Below are 18,461 nucleotides of genomic sequence, written 5' to 3' on the forward strand. Positions count from 1 at the left end.
TTATCTAAATATAATTTAAAACCAATTAAGTCAAGTCAATTTAAGTAAAGAAACCGTTTTCGAAAATAATTTAATATAAACCGATAAATTAATATAAAAGTGTGCTTCTTGTTTCTAAAATTAAAATCATTATATTATATTATTTATTTTTATCAAAATTGGGCAACACTTTCTCTATTTTATTAGCTACCAGTCAATCGAAAGTTGACACAACAACAATCACCAAGTATACAATGCATATATTACTTCATAATCAGTTCAATATCTCGTAATTCAAATTAATCCATACACCCGAGCCATCAATTACTAATTTAAATCAAATAAGATATGAATTCGCTAATAAATCTGAAAAAATAAATATTATCATCCAATCATGAATCACAAAAACGATTCATCACTCGTTCAAGTTCATCACAAACGAATCAAATCCATGCTTTAACGAAACCAATAAAAATCTGAAATTCAGCGAATCACCCATAACAATTCGAATATATGCACACAACAATTAATCTCATTTTATAACAGGTAGTTCTCATCAAAATGAAATCAAAACCTTACGAATACGAACTGCAAAATTTCTGTATCTCGCTTACAATTGACGAAACATAACTTTTTAAATTATAGGACTCAGTTTTTGAACATCACCGTCCACCGCCGACTAGCTCATTGCCGGCGGGGGAAAAACCCTGAGGCGCCCGAATCGGGTCTCCAATCACGGTCTTCTCCGATTATCGCTGCTAACAACATACACATGCTTATTCATATGCAGAAAAACAAGCTCGGCCCAAAGTGGGTATCGTGAAATCGGATGATACATACAATCACACACACACACCAGCAAGAATCAAAGACCAGAAAGATAACAGGGGCTCAAATCGAGTTTAAGATTGAAGGAATCGAACAAAAATGATGGTTAATTATGTTTATCGAGAGAGAAATTGGAAGACGCGAGAGAGAGAGCTAGGGATTTGAAAGATCGGGACTGAAATGGGGAGGAAGTGGGTTGGGTCTAGACCCGGCAATTTTGGACACGACACTACTTACACGACATGAAACGACACGAAAATTTAGTATTTGTGTTTGCATTTTTAGTACACGACACGAAAATACACGAACATGAAAGTACACGGTCGAAATTTAGTGTCAGTTTTGTGTTTAACCTTCAAGTACACGACACGACACGAATTATACGACATAAATAAATATTATAATTAAATTATAATATTTTTTATAAATATATATATAATTATAATAAATGTATGCATATTTATTTTTAAAATATTATTTTATTTCATTATAATGTATTGAATTGAGATCTAAATATATATTTTTCATATGTTTTATATTTCTTTACCTAAAAATCTTATATTTTAATTTATATTAATATTAAATTTAATATATATTAATATTCAATTAACACGACATACACGATATGAAACGACACGAAACGAAAGTACACGAGCACGAATGTACACGAACGCTAAATATGTCGGTTTTGTGTTTGACATTGAAGTACACGAAACACAAAAATACAAGACACGAAAGTATACGACACGAACGAATTGCCAGGTCTAGTTGGGTCTGATGTATATACTATCAGAGGCAATTTGATAATCTTTCCATTAAAACACATTTTTATTAGTTTATTCTTTATTGCAAAGTTCATGTAATTCGTGCTTATAAAATAAATAATTGGGGAAATAACGGATGGGAAGAGATAAAATTTTATTTAAAATGTAAAAATTAAATTATCTTTCTCCCCATATTTTTAAAATAATTTTTGAACGTATATATTATTTTATACGAATTTTACAAGTTACTACTCAAAAATCAAAATAATGATTCTAAAATCATTTAAATATACCATATTACCAAGATAAATTGATCCATTATTTTTATAAAGACTCTAGGGTTATTGTAGAGATAATACAATAAATCTCATAATTTTATATAATTTTAATTATTTTATAGGAATTTTTAAAAGCTCATATACTCCTATTTTCACTTAAAAGAATATTTAAAATCGTTTAAAAATGTTCGACCACATAGTCCAACACGTACAACTCATATATCACGTAGTCACACGTTCCTCAATCGAAACTTTATGCTTACACTTAATTTCCATATTAAATTATAAATATTCTCAATTTTCCATGTTCGTGATATATATAGAAATTCGATATCTTTTATCGGTCGCATCTTCACTTATTCACTTAATCGTATCAACACATACGGGTCACTTAATCGTGTAATCGCATGATTACCCGTAAAAATTCTAAATCACTCGTTTCTCTTTTAATTCTCATAAATAATTATTTTTCAGTTCTTTGACCGCTAATTTCAAATCAAATTCCACGTCATAATTCATCAAATGAAAATATAATGTAATTTATATTTTCTACTTTCACGTAATTTGACACAATCATATATAATATTCATAAATATAAGTCGCGAAATTCACAGATATTACACTATTGATACGTCTAATTTTGTTTACTATTGAACTAGGATAAATAAAATAATAAATATTAAACATCCAGGATAAAAAAAAAACATTATACAATTGATCCAAACTAATACAAAATAAAAATAAAAATATACAGTTAAACCTCGATAAATGAATATCTTTGAGACCAAAATATTTTATTCATTAATCGAGATTATTCATTTATCAAGTTCAAAAATACATTGTTTTTTATAATCTTGGGACCGAAAAAAAATATTCATTTGACGATATTATTCGTTTATCGAATATTAATTTATCGAGATTCTATTGTAATTCGACCAACTAAAACAAAATCAAATATACTAATTATCCAGACTACAATAAAATTATCTTGTTAATCCGATTTAAAATTTTAAAAATAAACTAAAAATAATTTGTTGAATATGATTGGAGTAATGGATCTCGGGTTAAAATAAAATAATATAAAATCTTGATCCGGGATAAATCAAATTAATATCAAATTAAGTATAACTCATCATATTGATATGAACTAAAAATTAATTTAATTAAAATAATTTTTTTAAAACAACATAAAATTATCAATAGAATTATATTGTTCAATATGTAATGTTGTCTTTTTCAAATAACTCTTTTAGTTAATCGATTAAGTAATAATATCGCTAACATAATAATTTTTTAAAGTTCCGATATAATGGAGATATTGTATTTTTACTCCAAAAAACAAAAAACTCGGTATAAAATTATATTTTTCATGGTACCAAGTCTATTAAATTAAATAGGTTTAAATATTTACAAAAAACTATGAACATATACGTGTATTAATATAATTATCTTTAAGTTATATCATTTAAAATTTAAAATGAACAAATTTTAAAATTCAATTCATGTTTTTAAAATTATATAATATTAAAATAAAATTGTGTGATCCGTGCTAGTATGTCCAATGACAAAACCGAACAAAATAAAAACAGATAGAGGAAAAACAAGTTTAAATTATCAACTTTTTTCTAGTTGTACATATTTAAATTTTAAATCATTATTTCCTCTTCTTCTAGAGGTCTGAAATAAAGATTGCATTCAAAATTCATTTCTTTGTTTTATTGGAAAATAAAAATGTAAAATTGAAAAGGGAGTATGATCTTTAGAAACATATTGGGCCAAAAAAGGGGAGCCCAAAATATAAAAGAAAAGAAAAAAGTCTTAAATACTTCCAAACCCTAGATCCTCGATTGAAAATTTGAAAAGCTCCAGCTTCAAGTATCTTTTCAGTAACTCTGTGATTGTAGATCTAGCAGCCTTAGACAACGGATCTTGCATATTAAAGGGGAATTGTTATTATTAGGGCTATAATTCGGGCCGAGCGAGCCGAGTTTTGAGTCGAACACAATCTATTTCTTTTACTGAATAAGATTATGCTTATACGAATATATGGTATCTTTGATACAACTTTTACCCACAACTTGTACCCAGAAATTAAAGATCTTAAATGACTAAATTATTGAGTCTTTATGTTAGGAATATGTGTATTAGTTTGATGATAAGTTAAACAAAACACTTAAGTAGGAATCCAGTGTCTGTAGCCTCAACGGATAAGACCATTCTGGCTATCCGTTGATGGAGTAGCTTTACTTAGAAATAAGTTTAGTATTGTAGCACATTTCAGTTTCTGAATTCAAGTTATAATTCTTAGATGTTGTGGAAAATTATAAGTCATGTTCACTACTAGTGGATATGCAAATAGGAGGGCTAATTGTAAATATTTCATGCCTTGTAATTTTGTATAAGTGAAGTAGTATCAACTGATAAGTTAAAGGCCTTCAACGGATAAGAAACAAAGCTTCAACGGATGTCTCTAAAGCTTCAACGGATAACATCCATCAACGGTTGAGTGCATCAACGGATAAAGCTTCAACTGCCAATGCATCAACGGATAAAGCCATCAACGGATAAAGCCATCAACGGATGAAAGCTTCAATGATGCTAAGTTCAATAGCAGTTGACAGTGACAATTCATAAGCTGACAGAGGCACATGGGTTGACAGAGACAATTGGAATGTGGCAGCCTCTTGGAGGAATCAAGAAAATGCAGCATTTCCATTCTGGTGCAAACAAGGAAGTATTCAAAGATTCACAGATCAACCTAGATTGCATTGGATAGAGAAATGAAGAAGAAACATGTGAAGAATCTTTTCAATTGTATTTTATATCTTTTGTCTTCACTTGTAAACTTGGTGATATATAAACCAAGCTGCAGCTAGTAATTAGAGTGTAATTTTTTCAGAGCTGTTTAGAAAAACATTGAGAGAAAATCATCTAGTTTGTACTAGGAAGCAGCTGTGATCAATTTCTTGAATCACAGATTTTCTGAAATAACACATCTCTGGTGGAACAACAAATCCACCAGAAAAGTTTTTAAGTCTTTTGTGTTCTTTACATTTGTGTTTGAATATATATATGTCTGCCTCAGCTCAAAGCAATTCACATACACTTGTTTATCAAAACACATAGCCTTTGAAACTGCTCAAAACTTGAAAAAGTTTTGAGATTTACATTCAACCCCCCTTCTGTAAATCTCATTGTTAGTTCCTTGGGAATAACAATTGGTATCAGAGCAAGCTCTTAACTTACAAAGAGTTTAAAGATCTATTCTACTAACATCATGAGTAAGAAGGATATTAGTGTAAAGATTCCAATCCTGGAAAGAGATAATTATCATCACTGGAAAGTGAAGATGCATCTACATCTTCTCTCTCAAGATGAAAGCTACATCAACTGCATTGAAAGTGGTCCTCACATCCCTCACAAGGTGGCCACAGCTGCAACTGCCACAGTTGCTATTGGACAGTCTATTCCCAAGCCAAAAGCAGAATGGACTGATGAAGATATTGAAGAGGTTCACAAGGACAAGAAAGCCATGAACATTCTGTTTAATGGTCTAGATCGAGATATGTTTGATAATGTCATTAACAGCCAAACTGCTAAGGAAATTTGGGATACTGTGCAACTTATCTGTGAAGGTATTGAACAAGTTAGAGAAAACAAAATGCAGCTTCTCATTCAACAATATGAATACTTTCACTTTGAAGAAGGAGAATCACTGAATGATACCTTCAATAGATTTCAGAAACTGTTGAATGGATTGAAGCTGTATGGCAGAGTGTACCAAGTCAAGGACTCCAACTTAAAATTTCTGAGGTCTCTACCAAAGGAATGGAAGCCTATGACTGTTTTACTAAGGAATTCTCAAGATTATAAGGACTTCACACTTGAAAGATTATATGGAATTTTGAAGACCTATGAACTTGAGATGGAGCAAGATGAGCTGTTGGAAAAAGGAGAGAGAAAAGGTGGATCAGTTGCACTTGTAGCTGACAATGAGAAGACTGAAGCCAGGAATGAAGAAAAGACAATGCCAAGTCTCAAAATTGGCACAAGCAAATCAGAATCAAGCAAGGGAAAGGAGCAAGTAGCTGAGGTTGAAGATAATTCCAGTCAAGATGACTCTGATGAGGTTGATGAACATCTGGCCTTTCTATCCAGAAGGTTTGCAAAGATGAAATTCAAGAAAAATGCTAAATTCACTAAGTCAAACAAGAACATGGTGGACAAATCTAAGTTCAAATGTTACAACTGTGGAATAAGTGGACACTTTGCAAATGAGTACAGAAAGCCAACCTCTGATAAGAAGAAATTTGAGCAGGTGGATTATAAAAAGAAATATTTCGATATGCTCAAACAAAAGGAAAGAGCTTTTCTGACTCAAGATGATGGGCAGCAGATGGAGCCAATGAAGATGATGATATGGAATATGTCAACCTAGCCCTGATGGCTAATTCTGATGAAAATGAAACTAGTTCATCAAGCAACCAGGTAATTACTACTGACCTCTCTCAGCTTTCTAAGATTGAATGCAATGAAGCCATAAATGATATGTCCAATGAATTATATCATTTGCGTGTTTCCCTTAAATCACTAGCTAAAGAAAATACAAGAATTAAAGAGAACAATTTGTTTTTAAGTGATAGGAATGCTGTGTTAGAGGGTAAGGTAATTGAGCTTGAAAAGATTAAAATCAAATGCTTAACTGTTGAGAGTGAACTAGAAGAATCTGTTAAGAAAGTATAAATTCTTTCTAAACAACTAGAACGTGAGCAAAAGGTAATCAAGGCCTGGAAAACATCTAGGGATGTTAGTGCTCAGATTGTCAAGGTTCAGGGAATTGAATCACTCTGTGAGAATGCCTGGAATAAAAACAAAAAGGAAGTAGAATTAATTGATAGATTATCAACGGATGTGGAATCAACGGATGATGAAAGTTATCCGTTGAAGGAAGAAAAGGAGCATCCGTTGAAGGCTCATCAATTAAAACAGACAAGTGATTCTAAAAAGAACAATTTGAAAAATCTCAATAAAAAGTTTGGTTCAACTTCCAAGAACTTTGTCAAAGAAGAAGCTAGCACATCCAAAGATGCCAGTAAGGTGAATATAGGACGCATGACTTTAGATCAGTTGAAAAATAGGCTTAAGATGGTTGAGGATAAAAAGGAAACTAAAAGAAAATCAAATAGAAATGGGAAGGTAGGGATTAACAAACACAACAATTACACACCTGATAAATATGCTCCTAGAAAAAGTTGTGTGCATTGTAAAAGTGTTAATCATCTATCTGCTAACTGCAAGTCAGTTAAGAATGCTCTCATGCCTTTAACTCCTTCCATGCCTAACATGTCTATGTCACCTCTGCATGCTACGCCTGTTATATCTCAACAGAATTCTCATGCACATTTTGCAAACATGTCATATGTTAATAATCCTTATTTTGCTGCATACAACATGCCTATGTGGAATAATATGTTTGCACAATCTATGCCTTATCAAATTCAACCAAATGTGCTAAATGATTTTGTGACTAACCCTACACTTCAACCAACTACATCTGAGACCAAGGTTGACCCAAAGTTACCCAAGTCAAAAGATGCAGGAGGTATGAAGTCTAGGAAAAAGACTAACAAGGCTGGACCCAAGGAAACTTGGGTACCAAAATTAAGTTGATTGATTTTGTTGTGTGCAGGGAAAAAGAAGGAATCTATGGTACTTGGACAGTGGTTGTTCAAGGCATATGACAGGAGATTTCACCCTGCTCACAGAGTTCAAGGAGAGAGCTGGCCCTAGCATAACCTTTGGAGATGACAACAAAGGGTTCACTATGGGATATGGCTTGATTTTAAAAGAAAATGTCATCATTGATGAAGTTGCATTAGTTGATGGTCTCAAACACAATCTATTGAGTATCAGTCAACTATGTGACAGAGGGAATACTGTTTCCTTCAATTCTGAAGCATGTGTTGTCACAAGTAAGAAGGACAACAAAGTGGTTCTAACTGGAGTTAGAAAAGGGAATGTGTACTTGGCTGACTTCAATTCTATAGATGCAGAATCAATTACTTGTCTTCTCAGCAAAACAAGTCCAGATGAAAGTTGGCTATGGCACAAGAAGTCGTCTCATTTGAATTTCAAAACAATGAATGATCTAGTCAAAAAGGACTTAGTTAGAGGAATGCCTCTAGTGGAATTCTCAAGGGATGGACTGTGTGATGCTTGTCAGAAAAGAAAGCAAAAGAGAGCATCATTCAGTAAGAAGCTTGAATCAGCAATTGATGAACCATTACAACTGCTACACATGGATCTTTTTGGACCAGTCAATGTATTGTCAATTTCAAGAAAAAGATATTGCCTAGTGATTGTAGATGATTTCTCAAAGTTTTCATGGACCTACTTTCTTGGATCAAAGGATGAAGCTAGTGAAATCATCATCAATCATATCAAGCAAGTCAACAATCATCCAGATTTCAAAGAGTAAGGAATATTAGGAGTGACAATGGAACTGAGTTCAGGAATTCTACCATGAGGTTGTTCTATAAAGAAAATGGGATCATGCATGAGTTCTCAGCTCCAAGGACTCCACAACAGAATGGTGTGGTGGAAAGGAAGAACAAATCACTAATTGAAGTTGCAAGAACAATGCTTGAAGAGTCAAAACTCCCAACATACTTTTGGGCTGAGGCTGTTAACTGTGCATGTTACACTCAGAATATTTCTCTAATTAATCAGGCAAAAGACATGACTCCCTATCAAATGTTCAAGAGAAGAAAACCAACTTTAAACTTTCTTCATGTTTTTGGTTGCAAATGCTACATTCTAAGGAATCAACCTAATCACAAAGGGAAGTTTGATGCAAAGGCTGATGAAGGAATATTTGTTGGTTATTCTCCTGGAAAATCATATAGGGTCTACAATCTAAGAACCAACATTGTCATGGAATCTGTGCATGTTGTGTTTGATGATAAAAAGATTGATGGACTAACAGATGAGGGACATCATGAAGAACTCAAATTTGACAACATTGAGATATATTGTGATGATAGTGAAGATGAGAATGATGGAGAAGGCACCTCGAAAAGAATTCAAAATCTGTCTTTGGATAATGCACAAAGTGTTGCATCAGTTGAAAGTCACAATTCAGCATCCGTTGATAGAAGTAATGCAGCATTCGTTGAAAGACAAAGTGCATCATCCGTTGAAGTACATAATGAAGCATCCGTTGATCATAGTCTGTCAACGGATAATCAATTCACTTCATCAGTTGATAGAACTCCCAGTTCCTTTCAAAGGATCAGTAACTCAGGGGGAGTTTCAGCCAATCAACACTCTATCTCACATCATGACAATACTGAGGCAACCTCATCTAGAGCTAATCTACCACCTCAAAGGAAATGGACCAAGAATCACCCTTTTGAATTGATCATTGGTGATGCTACATCTAAAGTACAAACTAGAAGGGCTACTCACGATGAATGTCTATATAGTAGTTTTCTATCACAGGAGGAACCTAAGAGAGTGGAATAAGCTCTAATGGATCCAGATTGGATTTTAGCAATGCAAGAGGAGCTAAACCAATTTGAGAGGAACAAGGTATTGAAGCTGGTACCCAAGCCAAAGAACAAGAGCTCTATTGATATAAAATGGGTATTCGGAAACAAGATGGATGAAAATGACATTGTCATAAGGAATAAAACCAGATTGGTTGCCAAGGGCTACTCTCAACAAGAAGGAATAGATTTTGATGAGACATTTGCTCCAGTTGCAAGACTTGAAGCCATCAGAATCTTTCTAGCCCATGCAGCCCAGGCCAATTTCAAAGTCTATCAAATGGATGTCAAGAGTGCATTTCTGAATGGAGAATTGGAGGAAGAAGTTTATGTAAGCCAACCTCCAGGATTTGAAGATCCAAATTTTCCAGACTATGTGTATTATTTGTTGAAAGCACTATATGGACTAAAGCAAGCACCTAGAGCCTGGTATGAGACTTTGTCAAAATTTCTCCTAGATAATCACTTCACAAGAGGTACTGTTGACAAAACTATTTTCTTTAGAAATGTTAATGGCTCTACAATACTTGTTCAAATCTATGTAGATGATATTATATTTGGTTCTACAGATGATAAGCTTTGTAGAAAGTTTGCTAAGTTAATGCAAAATAAATATGAAATGAGCATGATGGGAGAGCTAACTTATTTTCTTGGTTTACAAGTTAAACAAGTTAGTGGTGAAATTTTCATTAGTCAAACTAAATATATTTATGATCTTTTAAAGAAGTTTGACTTAATGGATTGTTCATCTGCAAAAACTCCCATGGCCACAGCCACCAAGCTTGAATTAAATAAGGCTGAAAAGTCTGTGGATATTACAAGTTATAGAGGCATGGTTGGCTCACTTCTATATTTAACTGCTAGTAGACCTAATATAATGTTTTCTACATGTCTCTGTGCTAGATTTCAAGCTGACCCTAAAGAATCTCACTCAGTGGCTATTAAAAGAATCTTCAGATATCTCAAAGGGACTCCAAATCTAGGAATTTGGTACCCTGGAGAGTCTGGTTTTGATCTAATTGGCTACTCAGATGCAGATTATGCAGGCTGCAAAATAGACAGGAAAAGTACAAACGGTACCTGTCAATTTCTAGGGAATAAGCTTGTGTCATGGTTCAGCAAGAAGCAAAATTCTGTTTCTACATCAACAGCTGAAGCTGAGTACATTACTGCTGGTAGTTGCTGTGCACAGATACTGTGGATGAGGAATCAACTATTTGACTATGGGATAACTGTTGACAAAATTCCAATATTCTGTGACAACACAAGTTCCATTGCCATAACTGAAAATCCAGTACAACACTCAAGAACCAAGCACATTGACATCAAGTACCACTTTATAAGGGAACATGTTATGAATGGTACAGTGGAACTTCATTTTGTTCCAAGTGAAAAGCATATTGCAGACATATTTACCAAGCCACTTGATGGATCAACATTCACAAGATTAGTAAGTGAGCTAGGTATGCTTAATTATTCATAAATTCATGTCCTTATTATAATCTGTTTTGAAGCCTGAAATGAATTTGTTGCAAGAACAAAGTTGGCTTTAAGTAAAGATTATTCTTTTAATGGATATTCCCTATCCGTTGAAAGCCAAAATTGTTCTATCAACGGATGTTCATTATCCGTTGAAAGACAAATACATTTCTGGTAATTTTATCCTTCATCGGATAAAACTGTGTTAATCTTCAACAGATAACTGTTTACCTCATCCGTTGAAGTGTCACATCAGTTATTTTAAGAAAGTCACAACCGTTGATTCTTTTACTTAACCGTTGATACATATATATATACATAGTTGTATGTATTTGTATTAAAGGCAGTTTTTAGAATACATACAGTTTTCTTTATTCTCAAACGGCTGTAATTTACTTAAAAATATTATTTAATCATTCTTCTTACGTTTTAATTCGAGAAAGTATAAAAGCCTTTTGAACTCTTATTTTCACTTTACGCTTTCTTGCAATCTTTCAAAAGCTTTTACTCTCTTCCTCTCCCAAAACTCTAAACTTTTCTCTGCAACCTCTACTCACTACAATGGCACCAGTAGTAAAGATAATGTCCCAGTCTGGCTTTGCCTATGAGAAGAACAATTTTGTAGCTTTGGTGGAAAAGAATGAAGCCCACTCAGATTATCAAAAGATGATAGACTTCATCAAAAACTGCAAACTAAGCTATGCAATGCTGGAAGCCCCAACTATTTACTGTGAGGTAATTGAGGAGATTTGGACAACTGCAGAGTTCAATCCCACAGATATGACCATCACTTTCTCTCTCAAAGGTAAGGATTACTGTATTAACTGTGATGATATACAGTCTTATTTTAAGCTACCTGAGAACAATGCCATGACACCACACACTGATAATGATGTATCTGGTATGTTAGATTCCATAGGCTATTCTTTTGATTCTGCTAGTTTAGGGAGCATTAGAAGAAAAGGCCTTAGGAAAGAATGGAGTTTTCTTGGTGATGCCTTTATCAAGGTTTTCTCTGGGAAAATTAGTAATTTTGATGCCATAACTTCATCTCTTGCTAATATGCTCTATATGCTAGTTTCTGATAGGTACTTTAATTTTTGTAACTATGTCATGCTAGAATTAGGTTCCAGGTTAGGTAACAAAGCTAATAGACCTCATAACATCTACTATGCTAGATTTTTTATGTTATTGGCTAACCATGTTGCTGAAGGTTTGGTCATAAACAATGAGAGTAATAAACTCAAGTGCTGGGAACAAGAGAAAAGGGTCCTTGCAGACCTTTTGAGAATTAACCTCAACAGTCAGGTGCCATTGGTATATTTTCCAATAATGAATGCACCTCAGGTAAGTGAGGTAAATACTTCTTCAACTCCTACTACTTCCAACCCCATTATTTCTTTGCCTTCAAGTGTGGCCATGGAATCTGTGTCTTTGTCCCAACAGATTCTTACCAAAGCCACCAAACCTAAAGTTTCAAGAACAAAGTCAAAGAAAGCCACCTCTGTTGTTTCTCAAAAGAAAACAGTTGTAACAACTACCATCAACCCTGAGGGGAGTGAACAGGGTGTGAGTGGTGAGGGGAGGGGTGAACATCAAGAAACCCCCCAGGATAAGGTAGAAGAGGTGAGTGGTACCCCATCTAGCCAAGCCACAGTTTCTCAAAAGACTGTGGTGGTTGAAAAGGATTCAAAATCATCCCTAGTTGCATCCTCCCAAAAGGATACAACTATTGAAAATAGTCCCCAACCAGGGACACAGAACAAAAGAGGGAGGGACACTGAAACCACATACTCACCTGTAAAAGCCTTTACAAGAAGAAAGATGGTTAAAACCTTAGTTTCCATACAGGGGGCACACACTGCACAGATACACCCACCTGTATCTATGCCTTTTCAAATTCAGCTTGATGTGACTCCAACAAATATGGAGTCACTGCCCCATTCTCTCAAAATTGACACACATCAATCACCAAATTCTCCATCACCATCTCTGGATGTGGACATGATATTCACATCAATTCCTGATTCTCCCTCTTTACAACTCAGGGAGGAGCCTCACTCAAATAATGGTGATCATCATCTTTTAGATGATTTGTTGGATCATCAACCAATTCTTTCAGACTTGGTTGAAGAATCTGTGTCCCCTAAATTAAAATCAATCCACACAGATTCAACAATCATGTCACTTTCAATTTCTACTTCTTTTCCTTCTTCAACGGATATTTCTCATTCGTTGACAAGTGGTTGTTCTTTTCACTACTAGAAAATCAGCATTAGACATCGCACATTAGACATCAGTCAGAAAAGTCACTGATGTTAAAAGCCTTTTTTACATCACATAAAAAAAAATTGATGTATTTTTGGTATGTTTACATCAGCTTTTGAGTAAAGTGATGTCTAAGATGTTCTTTTAAAAACTATGTCACATCAGTTAACATATAAACCGATGTCCAATTTCTTTTTAACATTGGTTGACATGATAACCGATGTCTAAGCTCAATTATAAAAAAATTAGAGCCCGCTGCTTCTCCCTTTTGCTCCCCGCCCTTAGCCAAATTTTTCCCCCCTTAGTATATTTCCCCATCCCGCCTATTCACTCATTCACTTTAATAACATTATAACATAAATTAAAAATAAATCAAAATCAAAACAAAAACAAAAAATTACAATCTCCATAAAAACAAAAACTCATTCACTCATTCCCCCTTTCTCTCTCGACTGCTAAACCTAGAACTCTCAAATGTATGCTTACTGTCTTTCTCCCTTTCTGATTAGACCTTGAATCTCCAATTAAACCTCTCAATTTCTTCAACTCATCTCTTAATTTCTTACTATCTTTCTTTCAAATGTTTTTTTTCTCATTTGTTTCAATTTTTGTGACAGATTCGAAGATTAAGGAGTTAAGTGTGTTCATTGAAGTTTAAGGTGAGGAGTAGAGTTTCTTGGAGCTAAATCTTGTAGCTAAGGGTTTATTAAAGCTTAAATCTCGGAGCTAATTAAGTTGGATTTTGGTCTTGGAGTTTGTTGCTGTGTTTTTTGGGATTTTGGAGCTTGCTTTGTTAGGTATATTCTTCTTTACATATCTATTTATATATGTTTGGGCTGCATGTATATATTTGTGTAGTTGTATGTATGCATGTGAAATTGAAATGTGTAGTTGTTGCATGTGTAGTTGTATGTGTAGTTAAAATACGGATTTACATGTAATAACAAGTGCTTGTATATATTTGTGTTTGTGTTGTTTGTAAATATATTTGTGTTTAGTCTGTTTACTAATTCATATTATAATCTTAAAATCATGTATTCAGATATTCTTAGTTTTCCTAGGCAGAATAATTCAGTTTGTGTCAGTGTCGAAAAGGTGCTACATGGCCATTAAGAGTTCAAATGTAGTATATTGCATTTTGGGCAGTAGGTTTCTTTTGGTTACAAATTTGCTTAGAGTAATCTCCAGTTTCTGGTTGTGATATATCATATATGAAATTATATTTAAATATGCAGCATTGTCTTTGATTTTTAACATAACTCTGATTACAACTTTGCAGATTACAGATGTTGAAAATTTGATAGTAGCACAAATATCAAAAGCATCAGCTAGGCAAAGAGCTGGAAGGGCAGGAAGAGTACGTCCTGGAAAATGTTATAGGTGCTGAACTGAGAAGTTCTCATTTTATTGACAACAGTTTCTTTTTAGAAGTTGTGCTTATTATTATTATCTATTCTAATTATCAAGAAGATTTTAATGGTTTAGGTGTGCATAGTTTGAAGTGAATTAGATCTTGAAAAACAGGGCGTGATATGAGTTGATAATTTTTATAGATTGATGGGTGAATATCTTCCATAGCATCTCTCCTAGTTTGAATTAGGGGTTATCTGTGTAGGCCGAGTCTTGAATAATTTCTCCCTTTATATCATCCAACTAGACTTAATGAATAAAATACTAGTCGGTAGGTGTTTATTATATGTAATTTCAGCTTTGATTGATCATTCTAGGTTTTAACAGCTCGATAACTCATGATTTTGATATTACGCTTTCATATGTATATGCATGTCTTTATCTTTCTACTTTTTGAGCTTATCTCTGGCACTGGATATCTCTGTTGTTTTTTTATTGCAATTATGTCCAAGTTCCACCTCTTTGGTGTTTTTGTTATTGAAAATGGATGGTAGAATTTAATTATAATTCATCTTCGGCATTCTTCTCAAATATCACTGCATGAGTTCTTGTTCGTAAATTTATTAAGTTTTTGTTTTGATTTTGATGGAGAGCAAGACTTTGTTGAATAATTTTAATTTGAGCTATACGATATTAGGCTCTACACAGAGGAGTATTACGTCAATGAATTGTCTACAGAGGGGATTCCAGAGATTCAGAGAACAAGTCTTGTTTCCTCTGTGATTCAGGTGTGTACTCTATTACGTTCTTGAATGTGGAAGCTATAAGAATTTGCTTGCATAACAGTTATAATCTGTATGTAATATGCCTGTAAGCGTATTATGTTTAAATTATGTGTTCTATCATTCTTTGAACAATATTCACTCACATGTTTGACTTTTGAGTATCATTTGCTTATGGAAAGGGTTGTGGAAGGGAGTGTCTTCTGTTTCATCAGTGTATCTAGATACTTACAAGTTACAAAAATCAATAATGTTACCTTATAAACAATAGGGTGATGTCTTGAAATTTTATTCGAAATTACGCTTGAAATTGGAGTAATCATGTACTGTTTTACATTAATGCAAGGAAGCTACTGATATATTGTAAAACCACTATTTTGTTTTGGTCAAATAAGATAGAAATTAAGGTTCCAACCCATGCTCAAAGTTGTCGAAACTGTATCTTATGACGTACTCCTTGCCCGTGTCACCTCATGTTGCATAATAATTAATTCTTCTATGCCTGTGTAACAAATCACCTCATGTTAAGTGCAATATAGTGTTTCTTTTCATAATTTTAATATTCCTTTCCTGTATAAACATCTAAGATTCTTGAATGGAATGTTAAACTTAATTCGTCAATGATCTCTCTTTGTAAATACTTCTTGGAACGGGGGATCCTTAGAATTCACTATATTGTATTCATCTCAGTTAAAAGCGCTGGGCATAGATAATATCCTAGGCTTCGATTGGCCTGCATCACCGTCGCCTGAAGCTATGATCAGAGCACTTGAAGAGCTGTATTCTCTTGGTGTAATTGATGATGATGCCAAACTTACTTCACCAGCTGGTTTCCAAATAGCTGAAATTCCATTAGTATGTTGCAGTATATCTTTCTTTTAAAAAAATGAATAATTTTATCTTTCTTCCTGAGCACACACACATGAGATGACTGGTATAATTTCTGCACTTCTCTCTGTTATCCAAGTGCAAAACCACCTACCTAGCCATATAGTAAACAGAATTTATACTGATTTCATGATTTCTAGTACTCAGAATATTAAACTTTATGTAGGAACCAATGATCTCAAAAATGATCTTAGCTTCAGATGAGCTTGGATGTTCCGAGGAGATCTTAACAATTGTTGTTGTCCTTTCCATACAGGTAGACTCTCCCCTATATCATAATCTTTTTGGAATTCTTCATATTTGATCTAGCTGTTTGCATAACATAGAAATATGAACATCTTGAGTTGAATGATACAATAATTGTATGATAAGTTACATTCTAAGAGTTCTCTAATCAATTGTATACATATAGTCTACACTGGATCTTCAGAATTCTGCAAATATTTGAGATGCTTAAGATATTGTGAATAGTCTAGTAAAGCTCATGTTTTTTTAAATAAAACTTCTATTGCAGTCTATCTGGGTATCGTCCAGGGGATCACAGAAAGAGCTAGATGAAGCAAAGATGAGATTTGATGTTGCCGAGGTTTCATCTCAACTCATGTTTAATTTATATAAAGCTTCAGCTGGTTTAGCAGCTATTAAATTTTAGAAGAGCTTCAGCTGGTTTAGCAGATGTATTTCTGTTTGGGATGAACTATGTAAATGATCGATGGTGGATGTCTAGTACTTGCTTTTGCAGTTATGCAGTTTGTTTGGATTATGAAGTTTGGTTGGTGGTGGATATATGTACGTAATTGGTATAATCTATGGTAAATCAATGAATGTATGTTTGTTTTTGCGTTTGTTTTTGTTTGGTTTGGTTAGTTTTGGAATGGTAAAATGGCAGTTGGTATGTTCTTGAATGACTCTTGTTTGGGTTTTGGGCATTTGATTGAAACAGGGGATTCATGAATAAAAAAATAAACAAACATCACTTCATGAACAAAATAACTGATGTAAAATGTAGTCAAATAAGACATTTCATACAATAAACTGATGTCATAAGCAGGCACATATATCAGCTCACAAGAAATGACTGATGTAAAACAATATAATAGATATCACATTTTGAAAGAACTGATGTTAAACACACACAAAGACATCGGTTTCATTAAAAAAAGAAAGGTACGACATCGCTTCTGATAAAAGACTGATGTAATATGTTAAGTTACACGTCAGTTTAACAAGTTTTTCGATGTTAATGTATCATATTGCTTTATATGTGATAAATTTAAAATGATATACATGACATATGAATGAATAACTGAAACCATTGTGAAGGTATACATTGAAGAAAAATACATCACATTGTTAAGAAAAAAGGATGTCTAAACTGTGTATAGACATCGGCTAATAAGCGATGTGTAATGCACCTACCTTTCTCATCGCATGCAAAGACATCGCTTGGATTTTAAATAGACATCAGCTAATAAGCGATGTCTATTGACAAATTTCTAGTAGTGTTAACTGTGATGATATACAGTCTTGTTTTAAGCTACCTGAGAACAATGCCATGACACCACACACTGATAATGATGTATCTGGTATGTTAGATTCCATAGGCTATTCTTTTGATTCTGCTAGTTTAGGGAGCATTAGAAGAAAAGGCCTTAGGAAAGAATGGAGTTTTCTTGGTGATGCCTTTATCAAGGTTTTCTCTGGGAAAATTAGTAATTTTGATGCCATAACTTCATCTCTTGCTAATATGCTCTATATGCTAGTTTCTGATAGGTACTTTAATTTTAGTAACTATGTCATGCTAGAATTAGGTTCCAGGTTAGGTAACAAAGCTAATAGACCTCATAATATCTACTATGCTAGATTTTTTATGTTATTGGCTAACCATGTTGCTGAAGGTTTGGTCATAAACAATGTAATAAACTCAAGTGTTGGGCACAAGAGAAAAGGGTCCTTGCAGACCTTTTGAGAATTAACCTCAACAGTCAGGTGCCATTGGTATATTTTCCAATAATGAATGCACCTCAGGTAAGTGAGGTAAATACTTCTTCAACTCCTACTACTTCCAACCCCATTATTTCTTTGCCTTCAAGTGTGGCCATGGAATATGTGTCTTTGTCCCAACAGATTCTTACCAAAGCCACCAAACCTAAAGTTTCAAGAACAAAGTCAAAGAAAGCCACCTCTGTTGTTTCTCAAAAGACAACAGTTGTAACAACTACCATCAACCCTGAGGGGAGTGAACAGGGTGTGAGTGGTGAGGGGAGGGGTGAACATCAAGAAACCCCCCAGGATAAG

General features: G+C 33.8%; 1 long non-coding RNA gene across 1 annotated transcript; it reads left to right on the forward strand.

Annotated features, from left to right (window-relative positions):
* The first annotated feature begins 14,438 nt into the window (after window positions 1-14,438).
* Window positions 14,439-16,399, forward strand: LOC141683739 (uncharacterized). Its single transcript, XR_012560419.1, has 3 exons — window positions 14,439-14,523; window positions 15,191-15,281; window positions 16,330-16,399. It is a non-coding gene; the product is annotated as an uncharacterized LOC141683739 (long non-coding RNA).
* The last annotated feature ends 2,062 nt before the right edge of the window (window positions 16,400-18,461 follow it).

Source organism: Apium graveolens, chromosome 9 (assembly GCF_009905375.1).
Source record: "Apium graveolens cultivar Ventura chromosome 9, ASM990537v1, whole genome shotgun sequence".
Taxonomy (NCBI): domain Eukaryota; kingdom Viridiplantae; phylum Streptophyta; class Magnoliopsida; order Apiales; family Apiaceae; genus Apium; species Apium graveolens.